Source organism: Sus scrofa, chromosome 15 (assembly GCF_000003025.6).
Source record: "Sus scrofa isolate TJ Tabasco breed Duroc chromosome 15, Sscrofa11.1, whole genome shotgun sequence".
Taxonomy (NCBI): Eukaryota; Metazoa; Chordata; class Mammalia; order Artiodactyla; family Suidae; genus Sus; species Sus scrofa.
The window spans coordinates 136,340,677-136,368,345 of record NC_010457.5 but is presented as its reverse complement, the minus strand read 5'-3'; the positions used below and the strand labels follow the sequence as shown (position 1 = coordinate 136,368,345).

Below are 27,669 nucleotides of genomic sequence, written 5' to 3'. Positions count from 1 at the left end.
TGTTGGAAGGATTGCGTTTTTAAGGGGAGGGTCAGCTGGGGGGGGCGGGCGGCTGAGTTTGATTAGCCCCCAGGAGGAAACTCTGCGAAGGCAGGAATGGGTCGCTGTCTCTCGAGCTGTCCCAGCTGACTCTGGACCCCCTGGGCCAGCCCTGGCTGCTGAGTGCCGTGGGGGCGGGGCGGGACGCGGGTTCAGCCACCCCTCCCCTCCCCGTCTATACCCTGCACCTGGGATTTTAGACTCCGCAGAGCAGGCTCCTTCTGGGAGCTCACTTGCCCGCAGATGTGGGACCCTCAGCCTCCGCCTTGAAACCTCACTGCACTTTCAAAGGGATCCTGGAGAAGCAGAGCTCTGGCCCGTGGGGTGGCGGCTTTCGGTGAGCACGCTTGGTATGGAGAGAGCCCAGCTCTGATGGCGACAGAGGTGGCCCCAGAGAGGCTCCCGTGCACCTTCAGCCTCAGCGCTGAAGACTGACTCTGCCCAAGAGCGGCTCTTCCCTGAACATCCGAGCATCACACAAGGCCTGACGGGTTCCTGGCGTCAACCTGTGGCTCCGTGGGGCGGGAGTCTGGACCTTCCTGCTGAGTAACAGACAGACACGGCCACCTTGGGTGGGGGGTAGGTCTTGGAAGGAAAGATAGAGCCCCACCCACAAGGGGAAGGGGTCCCAGCCCAAGCCTGGTCCAGAAAGGCCTGATTTGGAACCTGACTTAGTCACCACGTCTCCTCGGGCAGCTTACCTCTTTGGAATCTTAGGTTCCTATCTTCAAAATAATTATAATACCTTGGCAGGTGCATCTGGGGATTGAATGAAAAGGTGAGTGGAACCTCACAGGCCCCAGAAGGGCTAGTTCTCGCCCTTTCCAACCCTGGCCCAGACCGAATTCCAGGGGCACAGAGCATTTAAAGAGAGGCCACCCAAGGCTTGCAACATTTTATGAACTCTCATAAAGTTTGGAGAGTTTACCCAATAATAGCTCTGCGGGTGTCATTTTTGCCCATCTGCATGCTGAGTGTTGCTCTTCATGGCAGCCGTTAAGCTAAAATGTCTCTGTTTTTGGAGTTCTCATTGTGGCTCAGCGGGTTAAGAACCTGACTATATCCATGAGGCTGCAGGTTCACTTCCTGGCCTCGATCAGTGGGTTAAGATCGTTCCCATGCGCTGCGGTGTAGGTCAAAGACACAGCTTGGATCCCGTGTTGCTGGGGCTGTGGTGTAGGCCGGCAACGACGGCTCCGTTTCCACCCCCAGCCTGGGAACTTCCCTATGCTGTGGGCAGCTCTAAAAACAAAAAAAAAAGTCTCTATTTTTGTTCACTTTTGTAACAGAGGAAACTCAGGCCCAGAGGGAGCAGGTAACCTAAAACCAGTGAAGAAATGGGATTCAAACCCAGGTTTGCCCGGCTTCAAAGCGCATGCTATTACCTGGTACCACAGAAGACACCCTCTTTAAAAAGAGAGAAAGAAAAACCATTGTAAAACATAGATCAGGGTGCCTCAAATTGGTTCCCTAAAATCAGACTCTCGGATGAGAATTCAGGAGCCTGAATTTATTCAGGAAGTGCTCCCTGAAGAAACTGGCGAGGGCAGGGAAAAGACAGCCAGAGGTACGATTTCTGGCTAATTCATCTGCAGCCTGACCCCTCGTGTCTCTCTGAAACCTAAATTGCACCCTCATTTGCCGCAGCTCCAAGCAAGGGAGCTGCCTTTTGTGTTCCTACATCCCCCAACCAGTGGATCCAAGCTGCTAAATGATGGGGGGATAGGGGGGTGGGGGGCATAACTCCTCCAGATGCTTCCCATTCTCAACTTGTGCAGGCAAAGCCACTCCAGTCAGATGAGGTCAGTTTCATCCAGTCTCACGCCTTGGCAGTAAACCCGGGTTAAGGGTGGCGGAGGGGCACGCAGAGCTAGAAGGGGGTCAAGGGGCCCTGGGAGCAGCACCAGCAGTGTCCGCTGTCCTAAGCGCCTGTGGCATCCGTTATGTCAAGTCTGACGCAAATTAGAGGATACTCTCCAATCAAGGCTCAGACCACCATGGAGTTCCCACTGTGGCTCAGCGGTAATGAACTTGAATAGTATCCATGAGGATGCGGGTGCGATCCCTGGCCCCACTCAGTGGGTAAAGGATCCAGCATGGCTGTGAGCTGTGGTGTAGATTACAGACTCGGCTCAGATCCGGTGTTGCTGTGGCTGTGGTGTAGGCCCGTAGCTGCGGCTCTGATTCGACCCCTAGCCTGGGAACCTCCATATGCGGCCCTAAAAAGAGAGGGAAAAAAAAAAGACGCAGACCATGTTTCTACCTCAGGACCTTTGCACCTGGCGTTTTCTGTTCCTCGAATGCTCTTTGGAGACTGTGTGGCTGCCTCGTCCGCAGTATTCTGTCGCAGGCTTAAATATAATCTCTCCAGAAAAGCTTTCATGACGGTTGCCCATGTGTCCTCCCATCCCAGTGACCCTCTCGTTATCCTATTTTCTTCATAACACTCGCCATCCAGAGGCATCCGTGTCCTGTGTATTCTCCTCTCTAGCGTGTACATTCCTGCGGGGCAAGAAGGTCGCTGTTTTGTTCAGTGCTGTATCCCTGTGGTCACACTCGGTGCCTGGCACATGGTAGGTGCTCATAAATACCACTTGAGTAAACTCGGATAGATCTGACTTTTGAATCAGGTTTTTGTCCTCCCCATATTTTGCTCACCTTCTGCCCCATAGAAATGGGGAGGGGGTAGTGAGGAAAGGGCGCAAGTGTTTTGGGAAAACGTAAAACATAAACCTTGAAGGTGAGCCAAGGACTTGAATACTTACTTCACACGAAGGGACCTCCAGACGACCGATGCACAGATCGGAAGGGAGTGACCGCCTCAGTGATTGGAAAAACACAAATTAAAATCACAATGCTACGGAGTTCCCGTGGTGGCGCAGTGGAAACAAATCTGACCAGGACCCATAAGGTTGCGGGTTCAGTGCCTAACCTCGCTCAGTGGGTTAAGGATCCGGCATTGCCGTGAGCTGTGGTGTAGGTCACAGACGCAGCTCGGATCTGGCATTGCTGTGGCTGTGCTATAGGCTGGCAGCTACAGCTCCGATTGGACCCCTAGACTGGGAACCTCCATGTGCCGCGAGTGCAGCCCTAAAAAGACAAAAAGACAAAAGTAAATAAATACATAAACAAATAAATAAATAAAAGTAAAGAGATCGTGTATTCAACAGGTCTCCTAGTACAAGAGTTCCCACTGTGGTTCAGTGGGTTAAGATCCTGACATAGTGTCCATGGGGATGCGAGTTCGATCCCCGGCCTCACTCAGTGGGTTAAAAAATAAATAAAAAATAAAATAAAATCACAGGGCCAGACAACTGGACACTCTCGTTACCAGAAAGAATAAAATGAAAATTACTGAATGTTAGCAGAGGACCTGGAACCACCAGAATTCTCAGGCACCAAATCTTCTCAAACTGTATGTGGTGAGGGACCAGCGTTCTTTTTTGTTTTTCAACTTCCAGTGCGTGGCAGACCAGAACATGGTCCCACTGAGAAGGACCAGTGTGGAGCCTCTGCTTCCCGGGCCTTATCATGCAAATGTGACAGCAGAAATCTCGGTGTGCACTGTCACACAAGGCTGCTGACTGTGGCCTTGTAGCCACAGCAAGGGCCCCTTTCTACAAAAGTTTCTAAATGCTCACTCTCAATGTCTGGACCTGCCTCTTTGCAGACTAGCAGCAAATAGCTCACAGCCCACACTTCCAGCAACACACTGTACCCTGAAAGTGTAAAATGCCACAACCACTTTGGCAGGATTTGCTAAAATTAAACATACACGTACCTTATGAACCGGAAATTTTATTGCAAGGTATATACCCAACGTAAAGGTATAATATTGCAGCAAAAAAAATATGCAAGAGTGTTTATAACAAGACTCTTTGTAAGAACCCCAAACTAAAAACAACCTGACATTAGTAGAAAGAATATTACAGACCAATATCCGTTGTGAACATAGACATAAAAGTCCTTTAAAAAGCAAATCAAGGAGTTCCCGTGTGGCTCACTGGGTGAAGGATCCAGCGTTGTCACTGCTTCAGCTCAGGTCATTGCTGTGGCATGGGTTCAGCCCCTGGCCTGGGAACTTCCTCATGCCATGGGCATGACCAAAAAAAAAAGCAAATTAAATACAACAACATCATGACTAGGTGGGGTTTATTCTTGAGATGCAAAGCTGGTTTCACATTTGAAAATAAATATAAGTCACTAAATTAAGAAAACATTTGAAAGCATTCAGAATAAATTCTTAATAACAACTTTTAGCAATCTGAAAGGAAAATGATTTTGATTTGATTTAATTCTTCAATTTGATAGAGTACATGTATACATTTGATGCAGGACACATATGAGTATTTAGAGTTAACATCATGTATAATGGTGAAAAATTGAACATTTTACATCTGAAATTGAGAACAAGGCAAGGATATCCATTTTTATCACCTCCTTTCAACATTGTACTAGTGGCCCTCACCAGTGCCAATGGGGAAACAAAAAAAAAAAAAAAAAAAAAAGGAAAGGCAATGGATTGGGAAAAAAGGTGTAAACTGCTTTGTTGGCAGTTGGCATGATTATTTACATAGAAAATTCTGATGAATCTGCAAAACAAATTTAAGAACTAATCAGTGAATTTAGAAAGGCCACAGAGTACAAAGCCAGTATACAAAAGTCAATTGTATTTCTGTACATCAGCAGCAAAACATTAGAAAATAAAACTGAAAAATTCCTTTAAAAAAAAAAAACCAAGTTCCTTTACAATAGCATCAAACATTAACTACATAGGAACAAATTTTACAAAATACTTTTGAGACTTCTACAGTGAAGCCAACAAAAAGCCCTGAGAGAAATTAAATGAGACCCAAATAAATGGAAAGGTATACCATGTTCATGGACTGGGAGACTCAATATTGTCAATACATGAATTCTCTTCAGATTGGTGTACAGATTCAGTGTAATCCTAACCAAACTCCTGGAAGATTCTTTGGTAGAAATTAGTGGGTTGATTGTTACAATTTTGTGGAAATTGAAAAGACCCCAAAATGTCTAAAACTATCTTGAAATGAAAGAATGCTGGAGGACTCGTATTTTGTGATTCCATGACTTAATATAAAGCTATGGTGATCGATCTAGTGTGGTATTGATATGATAGACCAAAAGATCAAGGGAACAAAAGGGAGAGCTCCAAAATAGACTCACACATGTAGTCAGTTGATATTCAGCAAAGATTCCTATAGCTATTAGCAAAGTTAAGAACAGCGATATTACTATGTAATGGTAGAAATCAAAAAGTTGTCTATAGGGGTGGGATTGACTGGAAGGGAAGTTTCTGGGGTGGATGGTCATGCTCTAAATCTTGATTGGGCTACTGGCCACATGGATGTATGGGACATTTGAGATGGATAGATAGATAGATAGATAGATAGATATAGATATTATAGATATATATAAAACCTCATCAAACTGAATACTTAAGCCCTGTGATTTCATTAAAATTTACCTCAATAAAATTTACCTCAATAAAAAAAGCAAGTTGCAGAGTGTACATATGAAGTGACATTATATGAAATTTTAATGTGTACCTCAAAGGAAACATATATTATTTGTAGAACTATACAAAAAGCCAACATAGATGAAAGAATGTATACACACCAACCTGAAGACAATGACGGATTACCTCTGCAGAGAGAAAGAGAAACGGGATGGATGGGGAAACAGGAGCACATACGCTGTCTCTACAATGTTTTTATTTCTTTAGGCAAAGTACTCTCATTTGTTAGATCTTATTGGTGGGCACATGGGGATACTTTGTATTACTTGCTCTTCTCCATATTTGAAGTTTTCCACTCTTCCCTTTAAATTGTAAGAAAAGAGAAAGAAAAAAACATGAACAGAAAGTTCTGTGTGAAGCAGTGCTTTCTCTACCTTTACTTCACTGGAAAGTTTGACACAGAAAAGTGTATTTTCTGATCTCTGAGTGAGACCAGGAAACTTCTACCAGGAGAGGGTATCAAAGCACGGAGAGCCTAATGAGATACCAAGCACATCAGGTCAAACCTCAGTCTCCTTCTTCTGAAACTTTGGCAACATTCTAAAGTATTGTGATGTCACCCTCCACAAACTTCAATATAAAGATTTTCGCTTCAGTGTCGAAAAACCAGTTCAGCTCAAAAATATCTAAACCTGAAGACAGTCAAAAAAGAAATATCTCAGGATAGCTAATAAAATTATTTCAGCTGATACGGGTTTTAAGGGTATAGATTTTATATATGCTAATAGAGTTTTTATTTTCATTTCTATGTATGTTTGAAAATACCTCTAAAGAGCATAAAACACCAAAGTCAAATTAGTAAGACAGACCCTTCTTTCCTTCTTCCCTTTCTTTGTTCCTTCCTTCTTTCCTTTTTATATTTAACTAATTATAAACGTACAGAAGATTTTCACGTAGAGAGCAAAGGCTCTTTTTCCCTGAACCCTTTGAGACATGATGCCCCTAATTACTTAATGTGCATTTCTCCCAAACAAGCATATTCTTCTTCTTTACCCCAGTGCAGCGACCAAATTCAGCAGTCACGCTGAGCCGTTCCTGCCTCGAAGGCTCCAGAGCCCATTCGAGGTTTGCCAGGTATCCCAATAGCATCTGTTATAGAGAAAGAAGCCTCAGGATCATGTGTTGTCTTGGGTCGTTACATCTCTTTCACTGTCAGACTGGGAGTTTCTGTCTTGCTGTGACTTCCATGACCTTGACACATTTGAAGACAACGAGGTGGTTAGACTTGTAGACTGTCCTTCCATTCGTTTGTCCGACTAGATTACTGTACTGACAATGTTCACTTTGACCCCTTGGTTCAGGAACTATGAAAATATCTGATCCTTCCTCAAACTTTCAGTTTGTTCCTTGATTTATTTATATCTTTATGAATTTGCGGTTTCCTGTCCGTGAGTTGTAGTCCATTGCTCTCAGGATTCATCTTGGAGCTGGATGCTACTGATTTAACCAGTGGCAGCTGGCTTCTGTGTTCTTTTAATACATCCCCATCATTCTTTGAACACGTCCTTGTTTTCTGACACAAGATGGTCCAGGCTCATTTCCCACTTGCTTTAATCCAGCCTGGAACTGGCTTTCCAAGAAGCTTTAGTGGAAAATGGTATTTAGAAGCCAAGATCTAGGTGCAAAGGGTGCTTATAGTGATGTTGCACTCCCAGACTCTTAGTGGTTACAGCCAAGATACATGTATGTATCTAGACACAGATACACCTCTATTGACATATATGCGTATGAAAATATCTGTATGTATAAAGTGAAGTTCACACCACACTCCTAATTCCAACCCAATAAACAGGTTTTATTCAAGTGCTCCCCTTTTCCATATTTATAGAACCCTCATTTCCATAGGGACAGTCCTAGCTTCCATGATCCTTATTATAGCTATTTATTTCATCATCCCCTTTAGATCAGTTTCCTGTTGTTGCTGTAACAAGGTACCACAAAACTTAGTGCCTTAAAAAATCAAAAACTTATTTTCTTGTAATTCTGGACTTTGTTTTTAATATGGCTGCACTTTCCGCACATGGAAGTTCCTGGGTCAAATAGGAGCTGCGGCTGCTGGCCTACACACAGCCACAGCAACACCAGATCTGAGCCTCATCTTCTAGCAATGCTGGATCCTTAACCCAAACGTTTACGTGTTTTCCCGATAAAATTACCCCCACGAAGGAGAAATTATCTGGGGTCACTGCAGCCCATGGCGATCAGCTCAAGCCAGAGAAGAGAACAGAAGAGGAAAGGCCTGGAAGGAAATACACCCAAACACTCTCTACAGGTGGTTTTCCTTGGGTGGTTGGAAGCAGCTGGGGGTGGGGGGAGCTATGTTGATGTGTTTCCTTAGTTTCGATTTTACTAATTTTCTCATTATTCACCCAGGTACTATGGCAGGGTGGACCTGCAGCCAGACAGAAGCTGGGCCTGTGGGCCACGGCCATGACCTCCCTGATCCGCTTGGACAGGGCCACAGGGCTCAGAGGTGGGGTGGGCTCAGCCTTCCTCAGGGTCCCAGCTACAGGGACGCAGGGAACCAGGGGCTGAGGGGTCCAAGCTGATGGACTTAGAGGTCTGGCAGGAATGCCCATCTTTGCTGGCTGTGGACTAAAGTAGCGGGGGCAGGGAACGGGCCGACAGTCCGGACACAACCTGTTTTGACTTTGGGGTCCATTAGCACATGGAGGGGGGTGCCTGGATCCCATCCTCCCACGGAGACAGTGCACCTTTCGAGGGAGCCGGCAGCATGGCCCCCTTATCTCGGTGTGTGACAGCCCGGGTCCGAGGCCTCGGAGCTCTCAGTGCCTTCTGAGTTCCCCACAGCAGGGACAGGAACACAACTTCCTTCCTTCTGTGGTCTCACGACTGGACTTTGGAGCAACTACCTTCACCTCCATGTCACGCTGGGGATCCAGGAGCTTCCCCTGGCTGGGCAGGAGGGGCACCAGGGCTCTGGGGCATTGGAGGCCAACCTCCCAGGGGACCTGGGTGAGGTGCCCTGATGCTCTGAGGATGAAGGAGAGGCAGGTGCCAGTCACATAGCCCCTTGCCATGTGACCCGGGCCCCTCTGAGACCAGCCCTCAGGTGGGATGTGAGCTGCAGCCACGGGTGGCAGGCTGAGGAGGAAGGCATGGAGGGCAGGTGTGTCTACAGTGCTGAGGGAGCAGGGAAACCAAGATGGAGCTCCCGTGAGGAAGAAGGTTCTGCGTCCAAAATGCAAGGAAGAGCTTAGCAATCCGAGGCCAGGCGCATCAGGCACAGGTGGATGTGGCACATGGAACAGCTTTATTTAACAGTGGAACTGTGATGGCTACGGTGAGTAGGTCGGTACTGAGCATCGGCTCTTTGCCAGCACGTTGCATTTATCTCTGAACCCGGGTAACAGCCTGCAGAAAGTATTAATATACCCATTTTGCAGATGGGGGAAACGGAGGCTCAGAGAGGTGCCATGCTTGCCCAAAGCCTTGCCCAGCTATTCAGTACTGAGTCACTTGCTCTCGGAGAAAATGCCTTGCCCGGAGCTGGTCTGGGACTGCGTGTCACTCTGAGCAGGTGGCACTGGCCTGACACAAAGCAAAGCAGCCCCACAGGCATGGATTTCCTCAGAAGGTAATGCTATCAATCAGCAAGTATTTTACTGCCCAGCGACAAAAGGAATGTTGACTCACCAAGTTGCAGCCACACGGCTGGAAGCTGAGACATTGCCTCCAACCTGGCTCATGGGTTGTTAGCACGTTGGCCTGGCAGCATGGGCTGCAGGGCACCCACCTGCCCCCACATCTCCTGCTCTGGGATTCCAGCCCCTCCCACCCCAGCCACAGACACAAAGAAGGCCATTACTGATGTCTCCCCCACACCTCTCCCACCGCATAGGCTGCCTGGGGACACCAGGCCCTCTGGTGACCAGGGTGGTGGGGAAGGACAGGGTACGAATCAAGAATCCACATCGCTGTGGCCTGGCTGCCTGCTGGGGGCCCTCGATTATCCGAGTGCAAGGTGCCATTGAAGGAAGGCTGGTGAGCCTCCCGGCCAGCAGGGCTCTGCCTGCAGTAGACAGTCCTTGCCAGCAGTGACATCCCGAAGGACCATGCTGGGGATGCTGGTCAGGTGGAAACATCCTGTCAACTTAGAGAAACTGGTGATTTGCACACACTCTTTACCCATCATTCTCCTCAACATAAGTGGACTGACTGATGGTTCGGCCAGTTTTCTTCTACTGACCACAGGTCAGAGCGTGCCCATCCAGAACGCACCCCCCAACCCCAGGGATGGTCGGGGGTGTACAGTAACAGCGCGGCAGGCACACAGTGGCGGCTCGCTCCCTCCAGGTGCAGCAGGGGCTGGGGGACCATGCGCCATGGACCAGTCTCCCAGCATCGGCTCTGACCCTGCTCTTGTTCTCACATCCAGAAATGGAGCCAAGGAGCAGGACCCAGCTGTGACCAGCATCTTCACTCCATTACGATTTTGTTAAAGCCTAAATCACTTGGAAACCTTGAGGCAATACGTCTCCCATGGGATCCAGACCCAGCAATGGGCAGTGGCTTCACTGAGAAAAGCCCTCTGAGGGCGAAGGACCTGCCCGGGTGTTGCATGTGGGGACTCTGAGAGCCTTCTGTCCACTGGGGAGGGAGGACCCTGGAATCACCCTCCCAGCAGGAACAGGGGACAGATGGCACGCTTGACCCATAAAGGAATACAAACAGGCTTACAGACACCAGCCAGGGCGGGGAGGCAGGCCGGGGCCAGCAAAGCTGGATGCACCCCTTTTCTGCAGCCCCTCTGGCTGAAGGGTCAGGCCAGGGGGTGAGAGTGGAGCCCAGGGCCGGCAGAGCTAGAAGAGAAGGAAAGTATTTCTCTGTGGAAATCCTGTCTCAGACAAGCCTCCCACAGACAGAGTGAGCAGGGGAGGTAATGCCTCAGCCTTTAAAAAGCATCTCATCTCAGTTTTACTACAGAAGAGAAGAGCTTATCTCCTTTCAGAGAAACAAATTTTATCAAAGTTTGTCCCAGGTTCTTCGTAACTCACTACAATGCTCTCACATTTCCTTCCAACACTGAACTAAGATAAGTAAGGTTCTCATTGAATCAAACGACTCTAACTTGTAACCAAAAGCTGCTCAAATTAGAGTTCTAAGGAGTTCCCATCGTGGTGCAGCAGAAATGAATCTGACTAGGAACCAAGAGGTGGTGGGTTCAATCCCTGGCCTTGCTCAATGGGTTAAGGATCCGGCGTTGCTGTGAGCTGTGGTGCAGGTTGAAGATGCGGCTTGGATCCCGCATTGCTGTGGCTGTGGCATAGGCTGGCAGCTATAGCTCCGATTAGACCCCTAGCCTAGGAACCTCCATTTGCCACGGGTGCAGCCCTGAAAAGACAAAAACAAACAAACAAACAACCAAAAAAATTAGAATTCTAAGAATAGCATAAGTGGAGTTACCTGGTGGTTCAGTGGGTTGGGGATCCAGCGTTGTCACTGCTATGGCTCAGGTTCCATTCCCGGCCTGAGGAATTTCTCCATGCCATGGGCACAGTCAGAAAAAAAAAAAGAAAGAAAGAAAAAAAAAAAGAACATAAGTATGTGTACCGTGCTGTCTGCCTTTAGGAAATACATTCCCAAATGGTAATATGGTCTGTTTAGATACGTGTAAATGAGCTGGTTGCCAAGAAACTCACCCAGTAAATATAAATCACAATTAAATAAATACTGAACTGTGCTGATGTGCATTTTTATTGGCTGTAATGCCAGAAAAAGGTCCCACATCTCCAAGTCTCCTTGGATAACATTCTCTAGCCTCTCCATGAGTGGCTCACACAGGGTTCCGTTCCCAAGTTGAACAATGGCTCCTGTCCAGAGGTTTACGAGGTCCTCTATGCTTTCTCTTACTGGACTGGCTTGCTCAAGAAACATGGGACAGAAGACAGCCAAGGGGTCGGGTCAGAGACCTCCACACACGGCACCGCTCCCTCTGTGGGAAGGTCAATTAGAGAGACGGTGAAGAATCTGACCCTCTAGGTCTTGGTCATGGTTAGAGGGAGAGAAAACACCCCCTGGGAATGTATAACAACAGGCCAGACTTGTGTGAGTTTGGGGCCTGATTTTGTCCCACTTTGGTGGTCCAGAAACATCTTGGCTGAGAAGGTCATTTGAAGTAGATGTTCACACAGGAGCCAGACTGGAGTGAACCCAAATCTCTGGGAGACAGCACGCTCAACCCAGGCCTCAGAGAGGGGACAAAGACTCTCACTATGAGCCCAAGCAAAGAAACTCAAAAATCACAGAGCACGTGAGTAGATGAGGCACCAGGAACAGCAAGCAGGCAGAAACAGCCATTAGCAAATGCAAGCCTGCAGACACAGACTGCAGAATTGTCAGGGAAAGGCAAGGAAATAGGAACAAAGAAAAAAGTAGACATGAAAAAGGGAATGAGAAGATACGAAGGACCAACAAGAACGGCTAAGATGTCTGATGGAAATTCCAGACGGCGCGACGTAAGAGAATGAGGATGAGACGATAATTGGGGAAAATGGTTCCAGATGTTCCGGAATTGATGAAAGACACAGATCCTCAGATTCGGAAAGCACAACAGTTCTCAGACAGAACGCATACACAGAGATCAACACCCAGGTATAGTATTTTAAAATTTCAGAGCACTAAAGACTAGAGAGCGGATCTTAAAAGCAGCCTTACGAGAAAAGACAGACGACCACAAAGGAAAGGCAATTACACGGAAATCTGCCTTTTCAGCTGTCATAACCGACGTCAGAAGTCAGAGGAATAATTCGCTGAACATAATCAGTCTAGAACTTTCAGGGTAGAATTGGAAACCCAGGATGATTACCTCTTTACGAAGGAGTGCAGCGTGGGGAAAGAGTCTGAAAAAGCATGGGTGTGTGAATGTGCATAACTGAGTCACTTTGTGGTACAGCAGAAATTACCACAACATGGTAGATCAACTGCGCTATAATAAAACTTGAAAATGAAAATAAATAAATTACAAACCAACCAAACATAAAGAATGAGTGCAAAATAAAAACCTTTTGTAACCTCATATCATAAAGTCCACCTGTTTAAGTGGACAGTTCAAATTTCTCTAGTACATTTATATTATAGAGCTGTGCAACCATTACCAAAATCCAACTTCAGAAAATTTTCATCCCCCCAAAAGAGACATTTAATTTTGACAATTTGTTCCAAAGACTCATGTCCCAAAGAGCATTTGACAATAAAGTACCAACCACATATTTATACTGTCAAAAATTAATCCTTGGGACTATCAAAAAAAATTGAGTTTTTCACTAATAACCTTCCTTAAAGGAATGTCTTTAGAAGTTCTACTTCTAGAAGAAATAAAATGATCTTCGGGAGAAAAGACTTGATATTCAAGAAAAAAAGGCTGAGCAAAGAGAATAATGAACTCGTGGGTCGATCTAAATAAATTCCGATCATGTATTTATGGAGCTTTTTCTTTCTGGACAAGGAATTTACATTCTGTCGCAGATACACCTAAGGACACACTGCCTTTCTTCAGAGCCACTCTTATTCAGAACCTCAACGCAGTAACTATGCTTATACCTTTATAGGATATGATTTGAAATAAGTTAAAAAGCAAAAAATGAAAAAGCAGAATAATATTTTTGAGCAGTCATCGTCTGAGTAGAGAGGCTCTGGGTGATCTGTAGGCCCTTCTTTATACCTTACCATGTTTTCTGTATTTGTGAGACTCCAAGGACGGGGCAAGCTGGCGGCCTGAGCGCCCGCTTCACGCTGAGTGGACATCCACCCGTCTCTGCATTTTGTAACTTAAACCCCACGGAACGCATCTACTGCCTTAAATCTAACTTCTCCCCTTAACCACCAAGAACTGACCATATGTCTTATCAAATTTGCAGTGGCAAAGTAGCCGGGTATTAAAATAACCAGATGGGCAGTTCCCTTGGGGACTCAGCGGATAAGAACTCAACGGAGTATCCATGAAGACGCAGGTTCGATTCCTGGCTTTGCTCAGTGGGTTAAGAATCTGGCATTGCCACAAGCTTCAGCATAGGTCCCAGATGCGGCTCAGATCTGGCATTGCTGTGGCTGTGGCACAGGCCAGCAATTGCAGCTCCGATTTGACCCCCGGCCAGGGAGCTTCCATGTCCCATAGCCCCAAAAAAATTTTTTTAAATAATAATTAAGGAAATTCCCTCTGTGGTGCAGCAGAAACAAATCTGACTAGTGTACATGAGGATGCAGGCTCCATCCCTGGCCTCGTTCAGTGGGTTAAGAATCCAGGGTTGCTGTGAGCTGTGGTGTAGGTTGCAGACATGGCTTGGATCTGGTGTTGCTGCGGCTGTGGTGTAGACAGGCAACTGAAGCTCCTGTTCGACTCCTAGCCTGGGAACTTCCACATGTTGCAGGTGCGGCCCTAAAAAGGAAAAAATAATAATTAATTAATTAAAACAAAATAAAATAACCAGATGGAATAGCCCCTGCCTTTGTGCAGGGACAGAGTGGCAGAGTGGGACAGAATGGAGTCCCCACTGGCCCCTGAAACCAAGAGGCCTCAGGAGGCCGGTCCCGAGAAGACATCCTTCCAGAATGAGCTGAAGGACGCCAGGGTCCCTCACAAGAACACCTGCCATCAAAGTCCCCGTTTCACCTGAACTCAGAAATGACCTTCGTGTCACGCATTCAGCAGACTTAGCCAGTTACCTAGCATCGCAGGGGACCACAGAGAGTCAGAAGGAAAGCCCTCCCATCCAAGGACTAACCAGGCCCGACCCTGCTTAGCTCCAAGATCAGAGGAGATGGGGCGTGTTCAGGGCGGTGTGGCTGTAGATCAGCAGGAAAATTCTGTCAACTGGTGCTTTGCAATTCACAGAGCCCTGCTGTGTATTTTCTGCAGCCACACGTGCAAGGCATCTCTGAAAAGGAAGCAAAAGCCTTGTGGTGGCAAAGTGGCTCCCCCCTCTGTAGTCAGTCAGAAAAAGAAGCCAGAGAGCAGCTGCTCAGCGACTTTACTTCCTCTCTCACATACTGAAAACTCGGGGCTTTTCCGTTCTCACCCTACCGTGCATTTTAGGCTTGAGAACGGCAACCACGATACCCTAAATCCTGCAAATGCTTTCACGCATAAACATGACTTCTCTTTCAAGTAATATAAAAATATTTACTGGAAAACACAATGCACTCTTCCCATAAGGGCTCAACAATGTATTCCCAGAGGTTTTATTTGACATCTGCAGAGAGAAGAGATCCCATCTTACGCAAAGCCCCCACCAAGCAGTTACTGTGCTCAGACTAGAGTCCATGAGGCGCCCCCACCCCCGCTTACCGTGGGGGACAAAAGGGTCCATGGGGGAAGGGGAAGTCGACTATCAGGCCCAGGGAACTTGCTGACTTTTATTGGTTTGAAATACACTCAAAAGAGAAATCCACTGTGGCCACTTGTTTGCCTGCACGAAGGCCTCTCTGGAGTCCTAATATTTTGCCTGTCTTCACTATTATGTCTTAAACTTCATCATAGAATCATGCCTCTGGCATCTTGGCTCCATGATCGTGGGGAGGAAAGCAGATTTTTTTTTTTTTTTTTTTTTTTTTTTTTTTTTTTTTTGCCTCTTCTGCAGCATCCAGAAGTTCCCTGGCCGGGGATTGAACCCAAGCTACAGCAGCAACTTGAGCCATAGCCATGACAACACCAGATCCTTAACTTGCTGAGTAACCAGGGAGCTCCAGCCTCTTCCCTTTTTTTAGAGACAGCAATGATCGAGGGTTCCCAGGACCCACAGACGTGTGCAGAGGTGAAAGAAATACCCAAGAAGGAGCACGGAGTGTTGTTATGACTTTGAGGTGGTGAGAAAAGAGGAAGCACGAGCATTGTCATCCTCAGAGGGTGGCAAACGGAGGAGTGGGGACAATCATTTCAGAGCTGCCATCAGCAGCTGCCATCAGCCCAAATGCCCAAATGTGTTTGAGGGCAGAGTCCCCAAGGTCAGGGGCGTATCTCACAGCTTTCAGTTGCTAGAAACAAGCCCTCTCAACCGCACAGACGCTTCCATCAGTGAAGAATGTATTGAAAGGCTGCGGAATGACCCTCAGAACCCAGAGGAAGACAGACCAGCATCCAAGGGGTGGCAGTGAACATGGAACTCCAGCCCCCTGAGATGGGAGGCCTCTGGGGGATCGCCCCCAACCCGCTTGCCCCAGCTCGGCTCTACTTACCTGCCATCATCTGTAGACCACATTTCTCTTCTTTGGAGTGAAAACCAGTGGCCCTGTTCCCCTATAAAGATGTCCAAGTGTCTTCAATTAAAAATAAAATAAAACCCATACTGTGTCTTCTAGATTTCTGCCATGCTGTCTAGGTTTCTTAAAATAATTGCCTACTTAACATAACTCTACTCTCTCCAAACTGAGTGCAGCTCTCTTTTCTAAGCATCAAGCACATGTTGACTCTTTTCTCAATGCACTTCCAATTCCTGGATGAGCCAGTCATCTTCCGCCTAAGACCTGCTCTTCCTCTTAACATTCTCCCAGCTCAGTCGCGAGACCAAAACCTGTCCAGCTGGTCAATCCAGCTCAGGGGTGTTGTCCCTCCTTGTCTGCTTCCCGCTCAGCATCTGCACAGCCTCTGTCCCCACTGATCCCATGTCTGGATAACTCCTGAATCTGCCCAGAGCTCTACAGCCCAGACGCAAGCGCGCCGCTCTTGCAGAAGCCTCCTTTCTCACCTTGCTGCCTCCAGACTTGAGGCCACCCCATCAGAGAGGCCACCCTGCCACCAAAGGCAGCCACGGAAATGCCAAAGCTGCTCTCATCATGACCCACAACACGACACCATGGCCTCCCGTTGTCTGCAGCAGCAGTTAGAACCTCTCTGCATCCCGGGCCCCTTGGTGCCTGTATAAAGCTATGACCCTTTACAGGGGAAAAAAAAAAAAAATGGAGGGATGTTTAAGCACTACACTGAAGAAGCACAGCTGATGGATATGATAATCAGTGAATTTTATTTGGGGTTCCACTGTCTCTTCAACTTAATCTGGTAGGCTGAAACTTGCCCGCCCCAGGATGGAATTCAGATCATGGCCCATCACCATTGTGGTCACTTTCAAGCAACAAAGGAGTTGGCACCAGTGGGGAAGGACCAGGTCCAGTGTAGTGATGTTACCAAAATGTATCACTTCATTTAAAAATACTCCTCCAGGCCAGACCATGCCTACAACAGGTCAGGCACCTGCTTGGGCAGATGGGGGCTTCGTCTCCCCTCCCCCACAGCATGTATCTGCCCATCACCCCTTGGGGGTGGGAGGGGGACACACGGCACATCAACAACCCCCTCCCCCCTACATCTCTTCACCTCCAGGCCGACTTTTCTGTAACCTCAGTGTGTGCGAGGAGTTAATAGAACAGCTGCTGTCGTGAGTGTGTGAGATTTCAAATTGTTTATTTACAATAAAATTGAAGGACTTGATTTAATTGTTAGCTGATAGAAAATCCAAAATAATACTTGATAATGGGACCATCTATAAGCAGTGCTTTAGATGCCTAACTGGTATAAACATTCATTCCATTCTCATCTACTTTTTATGAGAACAAGGTATTTTTAGCTCTTCCATCTGTATCAGTCACTCTCAAAATGTGGTCTGAAAACCTAGGGTCCCCGAGGCTCTTTCAGGCGCCCATCAGATCCTTTTTCCAGCGACGCACTTGTGTTCAGCCAGATTTTTCTTCATATATTTCAATCAAAATAATATATTACGAAAGAGTCAATGTATAAGTAGAAATGAAAAGCCAGTGCCTTTTTTAAGGAGGGCATTCAAGAGATTTGCAAAAATGGAAAATAATGCCAATATTCTCACTATTTTTTGAAAGTATAGATATTCTCCAATAAGAATATGCCACTGAGGAGGTCCTGCTGTGGCTCAATGGGTTAAGAACCCAACTAGTATCCATGAGGATGCAGGCTTGATCCCTGGCCTCGCTCAGTGGGTTAAGGATCCAGCATTGCCGTGAGCTGCGATGTTTTCTGCATTTGTGACAATGCAGAAATTCTGGCCATGGCTCAGATCTGGGGTTGCCGTGACTGTGGCGCAGGCTGGGAACTGCAGCTCTGATTCAACCCCTAGCCTGGCAACTTCCATATGCCACAGATGTAGCCCTAAAAAGAAAAAAAAATGTCATTGATGGTAATATGCAATGGGTTTGTTACTTTTATTTTTCATGTTTTTAATTGAAGTATAGTTGATTTACAATGTTGTGTTAGTTTCAGGTGTATAGCAAGATGGTTCAGTCATATATAAATATAAATACATATATATATACATACATATATATTCCTTTTCCGATTCTTTTCCATTATAGGTACGAGATATTGAATGTAGGTCCCTGTGTTATATGGTAGGTCCTCGCTGTTTACCGAAAAACAGCTTTGATCTCCACCACCTCCTGTGTGGGGCCTCAGGCTCCGCTTTGGAACATGGCATCCACTGGGATCTCAGCTGAACCTGAAACAAAGCTCTTCCATTTCATCACCCTGCTCCACACAATTTCTGAGGCCCACAGGACAGGAGCCCTCTCCCTCGGCCCCATGGACGCCCCACACCCCAGGCCCCAAAGCCCGAGCTTCTCCCTGCGCATTTTCTCCTCCATCTGCTGAAGTGGCCTCCCTTTCCCACCTGCTAGGAATACCCCAAACAGCACCTCATCCAGAAGGACTCCTTCGTCTCCTTTTAGGTTCGGTAAAGCATCCATCACACCATCCCGGAATGGCTTTATTTCGTGGTCTCCCACCATACGTGTGCTCCTGGAAGACAAGAACCATATACACTGCAACTTCGAGGCTGAGCACAGAGGCAAGGTGTCATAGGTCTTAGACAAATAGTTTTCTGTGGATAACTTAATGAACAGGTTCCCAGAGGGAAGAGGAACTGGGACTGAGAGCTCTGGCATGCTCTGAGTTTCTACAAGACGCTCCCAGAGCACAAGGGAGGAAAGCCCACATTGGCTTCTCCTGCTTGAGTGGAAGCCCAGATCCCTACCGCTCTCCCTTAAGGCCTACACGGCGTGGAGGAAACGTCATCCACTTTTCCACTTATATGTAAACTTAATTCAGACCGAAAGGCAACGCCTCTTGAAATACCACAAGGCTGCTCAGAGCGAAATCTGTACCACTCGTGCCTTAACCTGAAACACGTGTCAATAGGATTCTAAGTTTCTGGCTGCCAATTTACTCTGATGGCCTGAAAGACCCAAGAGATAGTCCAAAAGCTGTAGGGTAATGATGGAGCTACAGCTAGGGGGGAAAGTGTCCAAGACCTTTGAAGGCCGTGTGCCTCTGCTTAAGTAGGCACAGCGATTTTGAAAATAAGATCCTTATCTCTCGCAATTGCGGGAGTGAATGAGCTGCTGGAAGGCAGACCCGGACTGGGACGCACAGCCCCAGATCAGCCTCCACTGGCCTCGCCCACTGATTAAACTCCATCGGGAGAGAAGCCCTCCTTGGAGACTGGCTCCAAGGTTGTGCTGGGGCCAGATGCCATCGTAACGCTCTCCATGATCCTCTAAATTAGCTCGGTGCATGTGGGCAGATCTGTCCAAAGCGCAAAGATGTCTTTCCCTGAAACAGAGGGTCCTGACCTCTCGAGCCCTTCCTCCTTACACACAACAGCACATGTGAAAGCGCCAACAGCTGCCCTGTCTGTAGCCAGCAGGGAGCTTGTGCCCGTGACATGCTGGAAAATGTTGAACAACTGTTCCCTGGGGGTGAAATAGTCCTAATTTATGGTTCTTGCCAATTTCCATAGTGTAAACGCTCCCCTCATGGCGGATGGCAAGCTCCCAACATGGCCTCCATCACTGAATGCGGAGGTAGGAAAAGAAGCCCAAGTTGGTTGGGCCCCACGTTTTTACCCCAAGAGGTATCAAGGATTAGCCTTTTGTGTATCGACCCTACAAGTATCAAGCCCTCGCTGAGTCATGGCGCGGTGCTGAGTCACACAAAAGACAAATCAGCAGATCTCCCCTGGCTGCTGGGATAGTCTGTTTCTCACACATACCAAGGTTTCGAAGTACTGACCATTGAAAAATAAATAGTGATGTTTCCCTACATTAGGGCTACTCAGTGTCTTCCCTTTAGATGCACATTTCTGAGCAGGAGACAACAGAGTGGAATCCTAACTACCGCACAAGGACCCATCCAGAAGAGAAACAGGACAATGGAAGTGTGTCCAGCAGGGGGTGCCACTTGTTTCACTTACCACATGTTTTGTGGCAGCAAAAAAAGGGATAAAGACTGCTGAGATTGACACATAACACTGGCATTTATCTGTCTGTAGTGGTGACATTTTTACTGTAAAAGTAGAAGACCAGAAGTTAAGAAGTATAAAAAGTAAGTGTAACTTTTTCGTTGTTGTTGTCTTCTGTCCTTTTAAGGATGCTCTCAAGACACATGGAGGTTCCCAGGCTAGGGGTCTAATCGGAGCTGTGGCTGCTGGCCTACGCCACAGCCAGAGCCACGACAACGCCAGATCCAAGCTGCATCCACAACCTAGACCACAGCTCATGGCAATGTCAGATCCTTAACTCACTGAGCGAGGCCAGGGATGGAACACGCAACCTCGTGGTTCCTAGTTGGATTCGTTTCCACTGCACCACGATGGGAACTTCCCATATGTGTCACTTTTAAGAGATTTCTGAGTTCCCACTGAGCTACAGTGGGTTAAGAACCTAACATAGTCTCTGTGAGGATGTGCATTCGACCCCTGGCCTGGCTTACTGGGTTAAGGATCCAGCCTTGCCACAAGCGGTGGTGTAGTTACAGATGTGGCTTGGATACAGTGTCACCATGGCTGTGGCCTAAGCCTGCTGCTGCAGCTCCCATTCAACCCCTAGCCCAGGCAGGAACTTCCATATGTTGCAGGTGCAGCCATTAAAAAAAGAAGAAAAAAAAAAGAACTTTCAATGACTTTTACTTCATGCAAAGAGAAAAAGAATTATTGCAGAGGAAGGGGGAAAAAAATCAATGTGCTCCAGAGGGACCCTCCTAAAGTAGCCCAAGTGAACGCTTTTATGTATCCGTCCAGAGATATTCAGGGAAAGATGGGGAATCGACACAGACAGGTCCCAGGAAGAAGCTGTGCCATGGATTTTTCCCAGTTGTCCTCACTTGGGTTCCCCGAGAGAGTGGAGTCATCTGTGGTAGGGACTTGAGTGCAAGTAATTTCAGGATTTGCTATGAAGCTACAAGAATTAAGATAGGGTGGTATTATCATCCAGCAGGTGCTTAGACTCTTGAGTCACTAGAAATCAATAAGAGGTGGGATGAGAAATTCAGGCTAGGCTTTTTAATGGGACTCGTGCTACAGCACAAGCAGGAAAAAGCAAGAACCAGCTTCCCTTGTTCAGTCTCTGGGGGTGCAGGGTACCAATTGGTCCCCTACATGGGGCTGGAGCCGTGGCTTAGGTGGTCTGCCCACCCCCTTGGGGGTGCTGTGTGCAGGGATCAGGGCAGTTGGGTTTGGGGCCTTTTTGCTTCTTGTTCACAAATGGCCCCAAGTGCAGCATGTACACAGTTATTTTTAGTCCCTTCTAGTTTCTTTGTATCTGTTGCTGGAGGAGATGTTTGTCCAGGTGCAAAGCCAGGCAGCAGAGCCTCCGGGTCCCCATCCCAGCCTGCCCCAAAGACAGATGTGTCAGCCAAAGGAGCAGAATGTGCCCAGACACACACACACACACACACACACACACACGTGTGCAAATAACTGTCAACAAAGACAACAATGTCATCCAATGGGAAAGGAGAATCGTTTCAGTAGACAGTATTGGAAAACTGGAGCGTTGTTTGTGGGGGAACTGACACTCAGATCTTAACTTATGCCGGACCTTCCCGCCTCCAGAACCAGAAGAAATGAGTTTCTGCTGTTGATAAGCTACCCGGTCTGTGATGGCTGGTGAGAGCCCTTTGAACAGACTCAGGCACAACCCCTTGGAAAACTGTCTGACACGTTCTTATAAAATTCAACAGGCAGTTGCCATTAGACCCAACAATTGAACTCTTAGGGTTTTGCCCAAGAGAAATCAAAAATGCATCTGAACCAAAAACGGTGAACACTGAAACACAGAGCAGCTTTCCTCTTAATAGATGAGAACTGAAAATTCCCAAACTCCAAAACAGGAGTTCCTGCTATGGCTCAGCAGGGTAAGAACCTGCTACGGTCTCCATGAGGATGCAGGTTCAATCCCTGGCCTCGCTCAGTGGGTTAAGGATCCAGCATTGCCACAAGCTGCGGTATAGGTTACAGACACAGCTCGGATCCCGTGTTGCTGTGGTTGTGGTGTAGGCTGGCGGTACAGTTCCAATTCGACCCCTAGCCTGGGAACTTCCATATGCCACAAGTGTGGCTAAAAAAAAGAAAAGAAAAAATGCAAATGTCCACGGAGAAGTAAATGGATGAACAAACAGTAGTATTTTAATTCAATAGAACACTATTCAGTAATAAAAAGGAAGGAGCTGCTAATAAATCCAGCAACAAGGAATCTCAAAATCACATGGTGTGGGAGAAATATGACACAGGAGGACAGCTTGCTTCTGTCCACACGAAACTCTAAAAGCTGAGAGCCCGATAAAGCTTCATTTAGGCCTGTTAAAAAGGGCTCATGGGAATTCCCATTGTGGCTCAGCAGAATTGAATCTGACTAGCATCCATGAGTTCACAGGTTTGATCCCTGGCCTCACTCAGTGGGTTATGGATCCAGTGTTGCCATGAGCTGTGGTGTAGGTCGCAGATGCAGCTCAGATCTGGCGTGGCTGTGGCTGTGGTGTAGGCCAGTGGCTACAGCTCTGATTGGACCCCTAGCCTGGGAACCTCTATGTGCTGTGGGTGCAGCCCTAAAAATACAAGAAGAAAAAAAAAGGCTCCTAAAAAGACAGGAAGAAAAAAAAATGAGGCTCATGGCCACAGCCTGTCGGGGCCTCCTTAGCCCTGAGCTGGGGCTGTCAGGTACTGGAAATAAAATCTCAGAACACTCAGTTAAGTTTAAACTTCTGATAAACCACAAATAATGTTTTTAGTATAAGTATGTCCCACACAATTATTTGGGACATGGGTGGCACACATCTGCCTGGGAGATACTTATACCAAAATAGTATTCATTTTTCACCTGCAATTCAAATGTTACAAAGCATCCTGCGTTTTCCCCGGCAAGCCTGCACGGAGGCCTTCCTTGTTAATGCAAATCCATGGGCCCGATGCACCGTGAGGCCAAACAAACCACAACGCCGGAGCTTGGAGCAGAGAACGGCTCACTGCAGGGCCAGGCATGGAGGCGGGAGGCCAGGGCCCCAAAGCATCCCCGACTCCCCGAACCAAAATCACAAAGCATATTGAAAGGCCAGGTGAGGGAGGGGCGTGGTTGGTCGTTGCAAACTTCTCGGGGCAGAAATCCTTTGTTCCTGTAGCTGTCCCTGGATGTCCGGTCACGGCGGTCCTGTGCATCTCCAGCAAGATGCTTGTTACTCTTCAGAGAGGAGCTAAGCAGAGGATCTGGGGGAGGGGCCTGCCCGGAGAAGGCCCCACAGAGTCCTGCTGGGTTACACGGTGGCCTCTCCAAAGGCAGGCCATCCACTGACCCTGAGACCCTCCAGCCCGGGGCTCAGCCCCCAGTCCCTCCTTGGAGAAGAAAGAAACACCCCCCGCCACCCGCCGCCGGCCTTTTAGCTCACAGGTTCGGAGCCATCTCTGCCCTTGTCTTCTCAACGTGTGGGGGGTGCAAGGCTTGTCCCCACTCCAAGGCGGGGGGGGGGCAACACCCAGGGAGGGCCCGTGGCTTCCGCTGTGGCTGCGGACAGAGCCCCGTCTCTGGCTTGAGCGGCTCCATCTGATCCCATTTTCCGGATTTCAAATCCTGCAAGCGCATCGTTCCTAGGGGGCTCTTTCCTCTCGGCCACGGCTCCCGGCTCTACCCTTCTTTTCCCGCGACACCTAAAGCTTCCACTGCTTTGCCGAGCACACTCGATCCCAGTTCATCAAGGTGGGGATTTTTCTCCAGTTTCCAAGAAGTCAAAAGCCAGGTGCGATGGGCCCAGATCTAAACCACGCAGCCCAGGGTCTGTCCTCTTCCAGCTGCCTTTCATACTGGTGACGAAAGAGCCCTTTTAATCAAAAACCTGTGAAGAGTGGTTCGGGGAACGGTCTTGCAAAGAACCCTTTTTTAAAACTACCTAATGGAACATAAACACTTTCTGAAGAGTGGAATCTAAGCAGTTCCGAGGAACCGGTTGACGGGGCCTCGTTGTGTCCAGAGCGGTTCCAGGGGGCCTGCGCCTTTGGTATTTATGTCGGGGTGGCCTGACTGAAGTGGTTTTAAAACTTGGGGTCGTGGATCATTAAGATGCTAATAAAAATTGGGGACCTGCTTCCTGGAACCGTGCACGTCCACCCACGTGCACACAGCTTTACAGACCGTTTCGAGAGGTTCAGACACTGCCCCCAACCTGTTCCCGGGGCCAGGGGAGAGCCCTGTGTGACACGCACGCAGGGCCCACAGGGTTTTTTATTTCTGTTTTTTGTCCTTTTAGGACCAGCCTCAAGGCACAGGGAGGTTCCCAGGCTAGGGGTTGAATCGGACCTGCAGCTGCCAGCCTACGCCACAGCCACGGCAACACAAGATCTGAGCCACGTCTGCAACCTACACCCCAGCTCACGGCAACGCTGGATCATTACACCACTGAGTGGGGCCAGGGATTGAATGTGCGACCTCATGGATGCCAGGCAGGTGCATTAACCGCCGAGCCAGACAGGAGCTCCAGACCACACGGGGTTAATGCTTCCCACTTCCTTGGTCCCCTCCCCACTCAAGGCCGAGGCATCCGGCTGACCTTTATGTCCTCCAGCTGCCTTGCTGTGGCTGGCAGTTCGGGTCCCCTCCACTAGCCTTCTCAGAGTGGAATGCAGATCCCAGGATGCCAGCCACAGGATCACAGGACAGGTGCCGCCCAGGTTCCTCGGCCACAGAGACAGCAGAGGCGGAGGGACTCCCGGGGCCCCTCCCCCGGGACGCAGGTCTCCACGAGCGTCTGTGTCCCTGTCTGTCCGTGGGGTAAGGATGGAGACCTCCCTGGGGCTGCAGTGAGGAGCACGTGACACCACGCGGGTAAAAGCATCTGGCGTGCAGCAGGCAATTCCAGAAGGTTTAGGAGGCCGACGACTCCAGCAGTCACAGCTCAGACACATTCTTGTCTGCCTCTATCAGTGTCACCTCCCTCCTGGACAGTGATTTACAAATGGCAAAGCATCTCCCTTGGAAATTCACTACTGGTAATACATTATCTCACAACATGCCCCCGATAGAAAAACTCAAGATTAATGCTTCTGTTTTTTGGTTTGGGTTTTTTTTCACTTTTTAAGATTGTATTGAAGTATAGTTGATAGACCGTGCTGTGCTGATTGCTGCTGTGTAATGCTCCCATTTTATGGGTGAGAAAACTTTCTCGGGTTAAGCGAACTGATTCCTCCAGAACCAGACCTCGGGCTGAAACCCGGGACTGAAATCACAAATGTTTCCTCCTCCAGATAGAAGGCCTCGGTCACCCACACGCTACCCTCGAAGTTCATGACAACCCAGAGGGCTACTCAGTCCTGACACTGGACACACCAAAGGGTCCGGACCCCCCGCCCTGGGGCTGCCTCTGCCCCTCCTCAGCTCCATCCACATCCGCTCCTCCCACCTTCTGCTGCTGCGGCTTCCTGCTCCTGCTACCTGTCGGCACCTCCCTCTGCAGTCTCGGGGGCTGCTCTGTGCCCACAACACCTGCCTGCACACACACAGCCTGGAAGTGCCCAGGAGTGACGCCCTGCAGCAGCTCCCCAGGTGGGTTGGGCATTCTGGGAGGCAGACTCCACGTGGCTCTCAAAGGGTCCCCGGGGATGGGACCCCACAGTCCAGCAGGCGCTGCTTTCCAGAGGGGAACCCAGGCTAAGACAGGAGCTCGTGGTAGGTCTCCATTCCCCCACACTGCCTGCCCTTCCTCTGTGCCCGCCTCCCTCAGCTGGCTCTACTGGCAGAGCCTACAAGCAGTAAGAAAGCTTAGCCCCCAAAGCCACTGTGACCCAGAAAACTGCCTTCCAATGGCCCTGGGTCCCAATGTCAAGATTCCATGCCTGACAGCCTGAGATGGCGCTATCAGCGCGCCTTCCCCTAGAATGACCCAGCTGCAGCCTGGGCTTCCCTCAGTCATGGCCAACAAACTCCAGGGGCAGCAAAAGCTCTGCTCCTGAGCCCCCACCCGAGGGCCCTGGGTCTTTCCATGCACAGAGAGATGCCAGAGAAGGTGGTACCAGCGACAGCTTCCGCTGAGCCCCTTCTCCCTGCTCTGACCATCGGTGGGCTAAGGACCCCGGTCCCACCCTGCACTGCAACCAGGTCGGGTGGCTGAGCCCTTGGAGACAGAGCCTTCTTCTGGAGAGCCTCGGCTTTCCGTTAGCTCCACACGCGCTCCCACACCAACGTCTGCTCATCCCGACGGCTGTTGCAGCGCCAGGTCTGGATCTGCCATGTTACGTCACTGTCACGGCCAAGCTCCGCCCTTGCAGCCGTAGCAGCGCCAGGACTGAAAGCCACGGTCATCCCTGGCACAGCTTCAAAAACACTGCCTCTCCCCCGATCCCCCCATTCTAGACACCAACCCAGTTCCTGCTGAGGTTGAGACCTCCATCCCCTTCTTTTTATATACATATTTTTTGAAGTTTTATGGCCGTGTCATTGATTTACAAGGTTGTGATCAGTGCTGCTCTAAGACAAACGAGTCTCCACGTTCACATTTCCACCCTCTTTCAGGTTCTTTCAAGACCACGCCAGTCATCAGGCACAGCAGGCAGGGCGAAGGCAGCCCTTCCCTCAGGCTGGTGTGTTCCTTGTCTCTGCTCCCCCACAGCTGGGATGGGACTCAGCACAACCCTCCAAGCGCCGTGGATGAGTCCGGGGGCTCCCAGCAGGGTGGTCTGATCCGTCGAGAAGCGTGTAAGGTGACAGATGGGTTCTGGTCCAGGCGTCCTCAGGTGAGCATGAGGGTTTGCTGGTGGGAACCACTCTGGGCAGGTGAGGGGTGTCCATGCCCCAAACCCTCGGTTTCCCCAAAGCCAGTCTCCTCCTCCCTTTAGACGTCAGCAAAGCCGAGCCACCAAGCCTTTTGTCCCCTCACGGATGCAAACGAGTTCACCCTCCAGATGTACTGAGTCTCTCGCCAGCTCAAGTTCAGGTGCTCAGAGAAAAGCCAAGCCTCTCATCATTGGAACATGTGATTGTGTCCTAAGAGGAATGAGCTGAGAGAGGTGAGCAGAGCTGAGGTAGACCTCTCACGATGCAGCACAGAGGGTTCCGGGAGGAGAAATTCCCGGGAGGAAGTAAACAGATCATAATATTCCAAATCTCTTCCCTGGGGGGCCCCGGGGAAAGGAATTATGTCCTTTGATTACTTCAGGGAGGAGCATATTTCCACGTTATTCTCGTGAGAAACACTCATAAGCCTGCCCATTGGTTCCCCAACTTCTTGATGCATTTTTATCAGTCCATGTGGATGTCAATGTAGCATGGATATTTACTGCTATGTTCCATGTAATCCTCTGCCTTGTGTTCATTCGATTGTGGACCTGCCAGACTTTCGGGGGCAGGGGCTCTTTCTGGACCATCTCCATGGTGAGCATCATGTAAGGACATCCTGTGAAGCCCTGAAGCCAGTCAAGTGCATCATTTGCTGAGGGAGCTCACATGCTTTTATTCACATAACAGAGGCGGCTGGGAGACGGGGCTCCTGGTACTCACGTCCGTGCCATCATCTTCTCAGATGCCCGCGGTGGAACTTTCTAGGCAAGATCATTACTGCCTTATAGCCTAGTTTGTATTTACTAATTATATTTTCTCTTATTAAAGAAACACCATGGTCTACCCTTTTTTAATATGCGGGTTAAATTTACTCTTCAAGGTTGAGGCTCAGTCATAATTCTCTGCACTAGAAATCCTATATTGAGAAGAGTCTATAGAAAATTAACAAGCTGGAAATCCTTTGAGTAATATGGATGGCAACGTATATATGCAATTTGATCCAAAGCACCATGTGAAAA

General features: G+C 48.7%; 2 long non-coding RNA genes across 4 annotated transcripts; one reads left to right on the top strand and one right to left on the bottom strand.

Annotated features, from left to right (window-relative positions):
- LOC106506420 lies at positions 967–17,412 on the bottom strand. 3 transcript variants are annotated; one of them, XR_002339068.1, is made up of 3 exons: positions 15,776–17,412; positions 11,009–11,083; positions 967–8,956 (listed from the first exon to the last, which is right to left on the bottom strand). It is a non-coding gene; the product is annotated as an uncharacterized LOC106506420 (long non-coding RNA). The 3 variants fall into 3 exon arrangements; XR_001301693.2 differs by lacking the exon at positions 15,776–17,412 and having other exon boundaries at positions 967–5,883; positions 11,009–13,606; XR_002339067.1 differs by lacking the exon at positions 15,776–17,412 and having other exon boundaries at positions 11,009–11,092.
- Positions 8,762–11,273, top strand: LOC110256974. Its single transcript, XR_002339069.1, has 2 exons — positions 8,762–8,885; positions 8,989–11,273. It is a non-coding gene; the product is annotated as an uncharacterized LOC110256974 (long non-coding RNA).